The sequence below is a fragment of the Mirounga angustirostris genome, unplaced genomic scaffold, assembly GCF_029215605.1.
Source record: "Mirounga angustirostris isolate CCGP_5_RB_7025 unplaced genomic scaffold, mMirAng1.0.hap1 SCAF_8, whole genome shotgun sequence".
NCBI classification, from domain to species: Eukaryota; Metazoa; Chordata; class Mammalia; order Carnivora; family Phocidae; genus Mirounga; species Mirounga angustirostris.
The window spans coordinates 53361984-53375075 of record NW_026991716.1 but is presented as its reverse complement, the minus strand read 5'-3'; the positions used below and the strand labels follow the sequence as shown (position 1 = coordinate 53375075).

At 37.6% G+C, this 13092-nt stretch overlaps 1 protein-coding gene and 1 pseudogene across 1 annotated transcript in view; both read left to right on the top strand.

The window, feature by feature from the left end:
• KHDRBS2 (KH RNA binding domain containing, signal transduction associated 2) overlaps nucleotides 1-13092 on the top strand; it is a 567314-nt gene that overhangs the window by 408419 nt on the left and 145803 nt on the right. The window lies entirely within an intron of this gene.
• The window catches only part of LOC123837103 (actin-related protein 2/3 complex subunit 2-like), a 97439-nt pseudogene continuing 95691 nt past the window's right edge, over nucleotides 11345-13092 (top strand).

The window sequence follows — 13092 nt, the reverse complement described above, 5'->3', positions numbered from 1 at the left end:
GAAATGGAATTGCTGGGCCACATTCCATTTTATGTTTTTGTTATATCTCTTTATAAAATATTCTTAATCACTTTCCATAAAAGTTCTATCAAATAAGACTGCCACCAGTAATCTTTAATCCCACTGGATATTATCAAATAATTAAAAGGAAAAAATATTTATTTGGCAAGTGATAAAATCAGTGTTATTCTGGTTTACATTTCTTAGATTAATACAGAGGATAGACATTTTCTTATAATTATAATTTCAGTTAAACTTCAATAAATTGTATATTAATATCTTTGCCTATCTGCCAAACAGACTGAGTTCCAATTCACTGATGTAGTAGTATATAAGGAATGAAACTTGGTGATTGTTTCTTTAAGACATATGTGTTAGTTTGCTAGGTTTACCTTAACGAAATACCACAGACTGGGTGGCTTAAACAACAGAAATTTATTTCCTCACAGTTCTGGAGGCTAGAAGCCCAAGACTGAGGAGGCAGCAGGCTTGGTTTTTTCTGAGGCCTCTCTCCTTGGCTTCCTGACGGCTGCCTTCTCGTAGCTGTCACATGGACACCCCTCCGTTTGGGTGTTGCCTGTGTCCTAATCTCCTTGTATGATGAGAACACCAGTCATCTTGGCTTAGGGTTTAGAGTTTAGGGTAAAATATTGTCATTTCACCTTAATTACCTTGTCAAAGGCCCTATCTCCAAATCCAGTCACATTCTGAGGTACCGGGGCAGGTTAGGACTTCAGCATATGAATTTCGTGGAGACACAGTTGAGCCCATAATATCCAAATGCCAAAAGGCAGGATTTACACTGTATTAAAGCAAATAGGGTATATACTTTTTTTGCTCAGTTTTCCAGAAGAGGTTTTTAGACAAGGAAATAAAATAATCCTATTTGTTTGGGGTTCATTAATCCTAACAACACTGCAGAGAGTAGACTGGATTAGAGAAAAAATGGAAAGGAGTGACCGGCTGGAAGGCTGCTGGAACAGCCAAGGGAGGGAAGCCCTGAGGTCCTCAACCATGCTGTGGCCAGGGGACTGGTTAAGAGGAACATTCAAGAGGCATTTTCTCTTTCTCTGACAAGTTATTTACAACCTCGTCCAACAAAAACAGGCCTAGAGCATATAACAAAATCCCTTTGGTAATGGCTTGTGACAAGAGTGATGTAGGAGGGAGGAGGGAGGTCAGTGTTCTAAAGCATCCTTGTTGCCCTGGGTTCTCTTAGGCCCACCCCTGGGGAACTCACTACCACTCCCTTCGGAAACATTGCCTCAGCCTCCCCTCAGCAACTGTCTGAACTAAATTGAGAGGAGCAATTTGATATTTGAAATCAGACTAGGGCCTGAAATTATAGTAATTCAACTTTAATAGAAAAAACTTTTGTGTGTTTTAAATAAATTTTGGGTCAAATGACCCTGATGACTGACTGAACTTTTCAAAGAGCGGGTGCCTAAAATCCTTTGTGGAAGTGTGTTAGTATAAGTTATAAGCAAACCATCCTTGGGTACTAAATCAGCATCCACATGGCTAGAGAAAGCTGGAAATATTAACAGAAGTCTTCAAACTGGAATAGACTAATTTTTCAGAAGTATAAATGTGTTTCCCAATAGTACAATAAAAATGACAATTCTTTTCCTAAAATACTAAGTTATTCACACTTAGGTAAGCATGCCATAATAGTGGTAGGGCTGGTCAAAAAGCAGGTGCCGTGGGAGTTTATTAAAACAGTAACTGAGCTATATTGGAAGTCTGATGTGTGGGTACGAGATTTTGGACTCAGCATTTATATTAGTGTTCTCATGGACATTCGGATGGTCCTTGGATATTGGTACTTCCCTCCCAGTCAGTGAGCCATGGATTTTCCCACAATGACAACTGTGCAGTATGCAATTCTCTGTTTCCACCACATGGTGAAGGTTAGGTCTAGCAAACCTTTAAGCACAACGGAGATCTTAACAGGTCTTTATCTACTATAAAATTCTAAAGGGGCTTAATTGTGGTCTGTGATTCATATTAATAGCATTTTATGAATCTCATTGAAAGCTCCTTCTGTGTCTTTGGGAAAGATTTAGTTTAAAAACAAAAACAAAAACAAAAAACCTCTTTTCTCCAAGGGACATTACTTGTCAGACCATTGAAATCCAAAGCCAGTGCTAAGGACAGATACATTTTCTTAGACCTAGCAAGGTAATGGTTAAAATCAGCCTATTATTAATAACCTCCAAAAAGGATGCTAAATTCTCTACTTTAGAGCTCATTAAAGAGATTTTTAATTGAATAAAACTTAAGTTTTTGTACTTTGTAGGTTATTTTTTATAAGGGAAATGTTTCAAAGTAGCACACCTTTTATTAACATGTAAGCAATTTCTAAGTGATTTTTGAAAACAGAAATAGTTCTTTTAATAAAGCAAAGTATTACCGTTAAAGTTTAATTTTCAAAGAGGCAAAATCATTACTGCCAGGCAAATATTATGGGAATCTTTGCCAAAGATTCTATTTAACTCACAAATTAATAAGGGGAGCAGTGATATTGTGATCAGTTCAAGGAGAATTTAAGAAGTGAGGGTATTTATAGGCAATTTGACAAAGAAATGTCAAGGCAGCATACAAACTGGTTAATTAGATACAGACTGGTAGTATCTAACAGGCCATCAATCTTTATGGCTATCTGTTCCACTAGACGAAAATTATTTGCATCTCTACTAGAGAAAATCCACAAGTTAGCAAGCAAAATCTAGGACCTTTAATGAAGAGTAAACAGTGAGCTGAACCAAATTCATCCCTAGATAGTCCTTGGGTGGCTGTTGCTTCTGTGTGGTATTTGAAGAGTGTGCTGTTCATCTTTTTGCTTTTCTTCAAAGTTTTGAATAATTTTTCTGGCAACAAAATGCATAAATTAAAACGTATGTGGAGATACATTTATTTGACTCTTCAAAATTATACATCACGTGTCTGCTCTTCAACTCAACATAGGCTGAAAATATAAATATGAAATTTACCCTATCGGGTCGCCTCGGTGGCTCAGTCGTTAAGCGTCTGCCTTCGGCTCAGGTCATGATCCCAGGGTCCTGGGATCGAGTCCCACATCGGGCTCCCTGCTCTGTGGGAGGTCTGCTTCTCCCTCTCCCACTCCCCCGCTGGTGTTCCCTCTCTTGCTGTGTCTCTCTCTGTCAAATAAATAAATAAATTCTTTAAAAAAAAAAATTTACCCTATCTTCAAGTAGTTTATGGCATGAAAGGGAAATATAGACATCTTGGGATATATTATGATAAACACAACAAAAGAGATATGAATGAGTGACGGCTGGATTCTGAGGTGGGCCAGGCATTTCAGGTTTCAGTGATCAGGGAAATTCCTTAAAGGGATGACATGAGCTATAGTGCATTGAAGAACAGATAAGATATATGAAACTCCAGGAATCCAGTACAGAGATAATATACCTCCATCTCTCTTAACATATACTTTTCGGTGCATTTCTTTCTATCTTCATTTGTAGATGGGGAATTTTCTACCTGTTAGCACGGTGCATACAACCTTGCCACCTGCTTGTTCTCTTGCATGTATGTTAAGCAGTTTTCTGTAGATATGTTAATCTTTAGGAGTTTGGATGCAGAAAGAAATAGAATAGTAAGTTTCATAAATGGAGTTTCATAAAATGTGGGCTGCAGACCACCTGCATCAGATTTAGGAGACTTGTTTAAGAAGCAGTTTCCTGAAAGCACTTGCCCATGACCATCTTGCCTTGTCTTGCACCTGTAACTCCTGTGGAGAGCCTGGCACATAAAGATACTCAAGCAGTTGCTTACTAAACTGAACTTTAGGAGCTAGTATGGTAACAGATGGTTGGCTAGAGACTGGGGGTTAGAGATTACCAAAAGTGTGCCAGTCAGTAAACCAAGAGGAAGAGGAATGTAAAAGTATCGAACGAATCCCAGTTATAGGCGGGCAGTGATTTCTCAATGTAACAACATAAAATCAGTTTATAACATTAAGCAGAAGCAATCATTTTAAAAAACTTTATCAAATGTTTTCTAACCTGTGGAATACAATTAAATGGTTACATTTACTGCTCCGAAATAACATACCTCTATCTATTAATAACTTCCAAATTGTTGGGGGAAATATAATTAAAAGCAAAATCTTCTCCCAATACAGAAATCCTTTCTACAAACATAGTATAGAAAAACAAGCCAGTTTTATTATTGAATAAGCATTACACCAGAATGTGCTGCACACCACAGGCAATCCACTATAAGAATGCAAAAACAGAAAGAAATCTCACCTTTTTATATAGCCAAGTAGATACAACCCATCCCACATAGGTTTCCAAGATAAACAATACCTAGCCCTCCAGTGAGAGCAACTGACAGCACCATTTGTCAAGTTTATCTGAATTTTATCTGGCTGTTGGAGTGACCGTCCATGTTGCCTAATTGGCTTTATCCAGAGGAAAAACAAACTTCTCATATCTTTATGACTGCAGGTAGTTTTGCAACTTGGAGCAAGGCACCCACCAAAGTTACACTCCTACCTTCCCACAGAAACTGGGAGAGAGGGGTGCCCTCTCCCTTGATGTTTACATTTCACAGATGACTCCTGGATCCTTGAGAAAGACATCCCTGGGTCATAAAGCTGACAAAAGTCCTATCTGGTCTTCAAAAGGGTTTATACATATTTCAAAGAGAGGACAAAGTATTTAGAATCACAAGTTTTCACAGTAAATACTCTGAGAAAAAGAGGGGAAGGAAATCCCTTATTTTCACCAGGAACAAGCTAGCTTCTTATTTTTAATTTGTGTTTGTCCTTACACTGTAGTAGGTAAACACCGGGAGAAACACTGTGTGACCTTCTAAGACAAAAGGAAAGTTAGAACCACTTTCTTCATCTAGGTAAGTTCCTGTGGTTTGTATTAAATGACCATAATACATTTTATATAAAAAGAAATTTTCACTCAGTAAATGTTGACATGAAGGTACCTTTCTCAGGAAAACTATGATAGCTATAATTTATTTACTCTGCGTCTCTACCGCACTAACAACCATCATACATGAATTGCCATAACTGTCATTCACTGGAACAAAATAACACTTTTATTCTATTTTTAAAAGACACTGAAGGAAAAATTATTGTAAATGTAATTTTTTCAATGTTTTGCTGTTTTCATGCTACAACTGACTCAATAACGGCCTGTGTTTATCAGGTATATTTCTTTTGCAAGGGCTTTATCTTACAGTTTTAGAACCACCAGATTTTGCAGCGTTTATTTTTGGAGTCCTTACCTTATACAGGTATTTAAAGCCTATAAGGAGTATCTTCTAGTCTTGAGAATTGAATTATAAATCTCTGTAATTACTGCAGGACTTCGTAGTGGATAGAGAAAACTGTGTTTGCAAGTAGTATTTTTAAGTGTTAACTCTAGTTTCTGAGATAGAAACATATTTAAATGGAGAAATATTCAAAAGAGAGCAAAACTCAGCTCAGGCAGACTTTTTTACCTCAGGGGCAACAGAGAGACACCAACCAGGCACTTTGTGACCAAGCAAGAAGGCAGTGACGCATATATGGGACACGGCAATATGATTCATTATATGGGAATTGGAGCTGCTTTGGTTGGGGGTAAATAAGGGTAGCGACGGTGGTTTAGAGTCCCTGTTACATGAGAAATTCACTTATAAATTGACATATAAAGTATTATCCAGGCGAAATATAATTTGACCAGTAGTCTAGAACTTGTTCTATGTTCCCCTAGGGTTATTACAGGAATATGAAGGACACGAAGGATGTACAGCTTCTATGAACCACTACTACTGTTCCTTTGAAAGAATGATGGAGAGAGATTTAGAGCTTAGATTTAGTTTCCCCACATCCACAGCCAACAGCAGTTAGTGAGACATATTCTAAAATTCCACTGGCATCAACTCTGATCTCAAAGGTGAATCAGAACTGGCAAGTGATATACCCTCTGCCAGAACGTACTACTGTCCAAGTAGGAAAATGCTTCTAATATACATGTTTGCCTCCGAAAGCCACAAGTTTTTTTGAATGATTTTTATTTGTGTGGGCTCATGCCAGTCATACTTATTTTAAACAGATATATTCTATAAAATCCACAGTTCCCAAAGAAAGTATATCATGACACATATCATATTAAATAAACAAATTTAATTTAATTAGTTAATTAAAATTCCTAGGGTTTACCTTCTTTGCTGTTAAGTAAATTTTCTCTTCCTAAGCATGTAATATTCATGTAAACCAGCCTGTAAGGGACACAAATGTAGATACAATTTCTAAAGTAGGGATATTGAGCTTTGTTGATTAATGTAATGAACAAAATTTGAACACCACGTTTACCCCCACGTTCAAGGCGGGGTAAATTAAAATGCTGGAAATAAGAAATGAATGAGGGACAAGGAAGGTAAAGATAAATATTCAAGTAAAACGTATATTAGAATATTAAGTACAATGAAAAAGTAGTTTTATATAATTGCAGAAGAAGAGAGAATTAGAATATCAAGGATATATAGAAGCTATTAGTTCCTTCATTTAACCATAAATTAATTTCTTTTCTTTTTTATTTATTTATTTTTAAATTTTATTTTATTACGTTATGTTAATTAGCATACATTACATCATTAGTTTTTGATGTAGTGTTCTATGATTCATTGTTTGTTTATAATACCCAGTGCTCCTTGCAGAACGTGCCCTCTTTAATACCCATAAATTAATTTTATCTATTTACTTACTTATTTACTTCTTTCTTGTTTGAATTTCTACTTTGTGTCAGGCACTATTCTAGTTACTGGGGTTACACTAAGGAACAAGACAAAGTGCCGGAGTTCAGCTCCAGCCGGGGTCTGTCTCTCGTAGGAAAGGACGGCGTCGGCGAATGAGGAGACACAGACATAGGGTCAGGTTGCAAGCGTTTCCTCCTGACAGCCTCGGAGGAACTTTATTTATATGTTAGGATATTTTTGTTTTTCCAAATCTTAGATCATTTTCTGGATTACAGCCATAGCCTTCTTTCATTTTTCCTTTGTAATGATTAACCTGACCTTTATTGATTTCCGCTTATTGGCTTTCGCTAAAACTAAAAACAGTATGCAAAGAGAAAGGTGCTAGACAGAGTGTGACCGTTTTGTTATTTTGTTCTATAGAAACTAATTCTTCGTGGAATTAGTTTCATTATGATTGCTTAGATAGGCATAACTAAGATGAGTAGTCACTTTACCATGAAACCCCAGAAATATTCCCACAATTATAAAGATTGCCATAAATAAAATGAAAAAGAATGGCAGGAGCCAGCCCAGAAATATTCCCACAATTATAAAGATTGCCATAAACAAAATGAAAGAGAATAGCAGGAGCCAGCTGTGGCGTCTCCTGTTTTCAGGATCGTCCCCCATACTTGGACTTTGTCAAACAGCATGAGTAGCTTGGCTCGCGCCAACAAAGTTTCTGCTTTCATGAGATTTCCGTGTTACCTATGATGGACTTAAGCCCTGAGAAAAGGATGGAATCTCAACAGGCCTGGGTGAAGTGAAATGATTCTAGACAGTAGGAGATCACAAGGATCATGACAAGAATATGTAAGAAAATAGGAAAGAGGAAGGAACATATCTGGCTGCAATATAAGGCACATATAGGAATTAATGGGTTATGTGGTAGGAAGAAAAGCCAAATACCATCTTGGAAATTATACTAAGGTCGTATTGAAGGTTTTTGAAGAGAGGAACTCTGTAACAGAATGTGCTTTGAAGATTAAATGTGTAGGATAAGTTAAAGAGGTGGGGCGGGAATAGCCCATGCCAGTTAGGAGATCATTTTTACAGTCCCAGTGAAAGGTAATAAAGTATCTGAAATCATGGAATAGATTTTGAGAAATATGGTATCTGAGGCCTTCAAAATGTAGTTATTTTTGTCTGAAAGATAGAACTCTATTTTTATTGGACTTCCAGAAATAGAATCACAAATGGGATCACAGCGTGATCCCATTCCTTCCTCCCCTACCCAAAGGCAATAGAATAAACTAAAAAAAAGCTCAGATTTTTAAACGAGTGTGAATGTTAACAATGATTTCATTCTCATTATCTTAAACAGAAAAGATTGCCATATTAAGCACATTAAAGAAATTCAAACAAAGAGAATTAGGGGTTCATTCAATAAAAAGAGAGGTAAAAAATACCAAATGTGATAGATCAAATGATAATTGGGTACATTAGCAATTATATTTTTAAGGGGTGCCTGGGTGGCTCGGTTCATTAAGCGTCCGACTCTTGATTTCAGCTCAGGTCATGATTTCAGGATTGTGGGATCGATGTCGGTTGGTAGGTAGGGCTCCGTTCTCAGTGGGGAATCTGCTTGAGATTTTCTCTCTCCCTTCTCCCTGCCCCTCCCCCGTTCCCATGTTCTCACGTGCTCTCTTTCACATAAAGAAATCAATCTTTTTAAGAAATTATATTTTTAAAACCGAATCCTGGGATTTTTAATAAAAATGTAGAATGGTGGTTTTTATACTTGAAATTCTTCTTAAAAGAAATTAGTCCAAATAAGCTTTCTATGAGCATGTGGAAAAATAATGGCCTAACAATGTCTAATCCGAAGATGCTTAGCACACAAAGGCATCAATAATAATGTGCATTTTTAAAGATATAATTCACAAACCATAACCTAAATCTTTTTAAAGTGTAAATTCAGTGGTTTTTAGTATATTTATAGTTGTGCAGCCAACACTGCAAACTAATTCTAGAACATTTTTATCATTCCTAAAAGAAACAATGCCCATTATCAGTCGTTCACAGCCCAGTCTGCTCTCCCTTCAGATGCTGGCCAATGCTGGTCTACTTCAGTCTCTGTGGATTTGCTTATTCTAGATATCTCATAAAAATGGAATCCTATCTGTGGCCTTTATAGTGTCTGGCTTCTTTCACTTAGCATAATGTATCAAGTTTCACCTATGTTGCGGCATGTGTGAGTACTTCGCTTCTTTTTAGGGCTGAACAATATTCCCTTGTGTGAGCATGCTACATTTTGTTTATCCATTCATCAGTTGACGGATATTTGAGTGGTTTCCACTTTTTGGCTGTAGGGAATAATGCTGCTATGAACACTTGTGCACAAGCTTTTGTGTGGATATATTTCCAATTCTCTGGGTATATACCCAGGAGTGGAGTCCCCGGGTCGTACTATATGACTGTGTTTAACTCTTTGTGTGGCTGCCAGACTGTTTTCCAAAGCAACTGCACCATTTTATATTCCCGCCAGCCACGTGTGAGGGTTCCAATTACTCCATCCCCTCGTCAGCACTTATTCTTGTCCGTCTGATGGGCGTATTTTGTCAGCAAATTTAGAAGCACGCTTATGCCCGTTGCATGCTGGCGCCTTCTCGCTCTTTCGACATATGGGACACAACTACTTAGTCGGGATTAGGAAGCAATCAGAATCTCTCCCCTCTTCACTGTGAAATTTGGGTCACACACGCAAAGGGAATATAGACTGTCACTATTCACAACAAGTTTTGAATGTGAACATTTGTGTCTCATCGAATAATGAAAACATGCCTCACACAGCCGGGATGCCAGGCCCTGTCAGCCTACACAGCAGTAATCAATTTTGCTCTTCAGTATGTATGTCACTGTAATACTGCCTAAGTAATAGCTATTAGATTCACATGCTAAACCGGCACTCTGACCTTGTTTTGTCAGAGGTGACAGCACAAAGAACCTTAGCAGCTTTCAGATTGGGTAGCTAGGTAAACATCGCTTTCAGTTAAGATCCGGCAGGAAAGCAATAAGGCAGAAATTTCAGGTGTCATAGAAGCCAAGAACACATAGGGCGAGGTGCATTTTCTTTACACAGCTAAGAATATAAAGGACAGACATTCTTCATCTGCCTGTGCACAGAGGAAGGAACAAAAGTGGGTTAGCATTGTTTAAAGCTCATGAACTGCAACCATAAATCAGCAAATTAGCTAATGATGGCCTCTGGGTAGTGATACATGATGAAAAACAAATGAGGAAAGGTACTCAAGCATTGCACTTGGTAGCTACTGAAAAAATGAAAGTTCCATCTTCATAAAAAAAACTGTTTAAGGGACGTTACAAAGGGTTGTGCCCCTGCTAGCAGAACAATTCCTGCTTCAAATGAGTATGTTTTATAATAAATGCTACCACATCCACTGTGCTTTTCAATGCTAACTGTTGTAAATGATTCATACTGTTCCCAGGAAGAGGCAAGTGTGGGGCTCATTTGGGAAGACGCAGTCAATCCTGTCTCGGCAGAGTGCATGGAACTAACGAGTATGTAATCTGTACTACCAAGACCAGGGCCACGTCACCAGGAAGGACCCAATAAATATTTATTAATGAGGTTGCTTATAAAATCAGTCACATTCATCTTTGCAAAGCCAAATTAATCTTCTGGATCTTGTTTACTTTCCTATATCTACTTTGCTGCTTTATTTTAAGCATAATGATGAAATTTTAAGAGGCTGAATTCTTTTATGTTACAAATATCTTCAAGAAGTATTTGCTGAATGTTCTGCACCTGTAAAGCACCTTTGTAGGGGAGGAGGAAAGATTTAAAGCCATGGAGCCAGCCCTCGAAAGGGCTGACAGTCTAGTAACCATGCAAAACCATACCTAGTACTTTATTTTATTACCTATTTTCAGAGTATTTATTTATTTATTTTTAAGATTTTTATTCATTTATTTTACAGAGAGAGAGAGCACAAGCAGGGGGAGCAGCAGAGAGGGAGAAGCAGGCTTCCCGCCAAGCAGGGAGCCCAACACGGGGCTCCATCCCAGAACCCTGGGATCATGACCTGAGCCGAAGGCAGACGCTTAACAACTGAGGCCACCCAGGTGCCCCTATTTTCAGAGTATTTAAATAGCAGTAAGGGAGAGTAAGCTGTAAAGAAAGCTTAAATGGAGACTGGTAGGTTCCAGTTAGAGTTTACTAGATTCTTGGTTTACCTTAAAAATAAGGAAACTCCCTTTTCTTTTGATTAGTACAGGCAGAGCTCAAATGCCCTGAGATTTTAGGACCTTGAGTTGTTTTAAGGCCTACTCCAAGGCTACGAATTCAGATTTATTTTGATAAAAATTTTAGCTGTCACATTTATTTCCAGAATTTAATAAACGCATGTGAAACGGATGGCTCCCAGCGGTCACTGAGGCCTGTTGTTTAGGCTGCATGTCTTCGATTCAGTTCATAAAGATCGTTTTCTGGGTTATCAGGGGATGAAAGATGGGGAGGTTGGAGTTAGGGAGCTACTTTCTCCTCCCACAGAACCACGGGATGAGAATTACAGTTCTCCCTCATTCAGATCTCAGCTTAACGAGCTCAATCGGGATGCCGACATCGAGGACTTGTTATGGAATGCAGCGGGCACAGAAGTCACGGATTAGGCCCAGCATCACCGTGTGCCATCACATAGGTCAGTTTGGATGAGAAGGTGACTTCTCCCTCTGTCTCAGCGGGCACCCATGTTTGTTTTTGTCTCTCTCGCTGCCTGGAACTCCTAAGAGAAAGCCAGCATAGCATTAGCTAGTTAGAAGCAGTTAGTATGATTTATCATCTCTTATTCTTGTTGCAGATAATTGTAACCTTCAAATTATTCCTCTCTTATACCTTCTTTTTTTTTTTTTATGTTTTTTGCTTGTTTTTTGCAAGCACTGGTCCAAAGAACTGAAAGTAACTATTATGTGTTACATCAATTATTAAGAAAATATGTTATTATTGAAGATACTAGATTATGTGTTACAAAATATATGTTAGAATATATGGACTGAGATGTTGCAGGCAGCCAAACAAAATTATATTTAGGTTATCTACTTCTATAATGTCAAAAGTCATTATTTTTGATGATGTGGAAAATAAAAGAACCCTTGCTATAGTATGACACAGGCAAACATCTATTTTAAATATATGCAACTTTAATATCATTTTAATGTAAGTTTTTCAGAGTCCATCGTCTCTCATGGTTCGTTTCCCCCTCCGATTTCCCCCCCTTCATTCTTCCGCTCCTGCTATCTTCTTTTTTTTTTCTCCTTAACATATATTGCATTATTTGTTTCTGGTATAGATCTGTGATTCAACAGTCTTGCAATGGTGAGCGCTGTGAATTGTTTTTGTTTTCTTCCCTAGTAGTAACTGAGAACAAATACTGTTATACAAAGGTAACAAAAAAGACTAGATAGATAATTTCACTGAAAACATTTTGCTTAAAATTAAGGCACAGACATTATGTGGATATTTTCATTACAAAATAAATATTTGCTCCAATGGGAAAAGAAATGCTTTAGTCATGAACTTCTACACTCCTTTTCTCCTCCATCTTTATCATCTGTTCTTCCTTCTTTCAATACCCATACGATATGCACGCTCCTCCTTTCAGGCAGTCTTTTTGCTTCTTTCTAATCTAAGTGTCCAAACACCTGTGTTCTTGACCTTTCACCAACTTTCAATAACTTCTTAACAACGGCAGTTCTCCACTTTTTCCATCTTTGCTAACTTTCTTATTCTACGAATCATTTCAATTTTACTCTTCTAATATGACCAAAACCATAAAATTTTTAAAAAAGGCTGAGAAAGTTTATTAACTTGTCCAATCTCACAGAGAAAATAAGTAATGAAGCTGGGATTTAAACCCAGCCAACAATCGACCCTATACACTTGACGGTTAAGCACTTCCACCTCTTGGAGATTAGACTTGTGTGCTACCCGTTCATCCATCTATCCATCTCTTCAATCATTTATTCACTCTTTCACAAATGTTTATTATTTAGTGGTTTGCTACTAGCTATGCGCTTGCTAAGCACAGGATATTCAATGCAAAGCAACTAGAAAGTCGTGAAGTAGGGTAGGGTGATAGAGAAATTACACAGTAATAAGTATATAACTACAAATTATCATCTAATTGGAGTAAGAAAAGTAGATATTGCCTTGAAACAGTATGAGTGATTATTTTAGACTGAAGGCTCAGAGAAGCTTTTTTTTTTTTTTTTTTTTTTTTTTAATGTGGAAAAGGCTTTACTATGAGATCTGGGGCATGTGAATAATAAGTCATTTATAGCAAAGGGAACACGGTACCAGCCAAA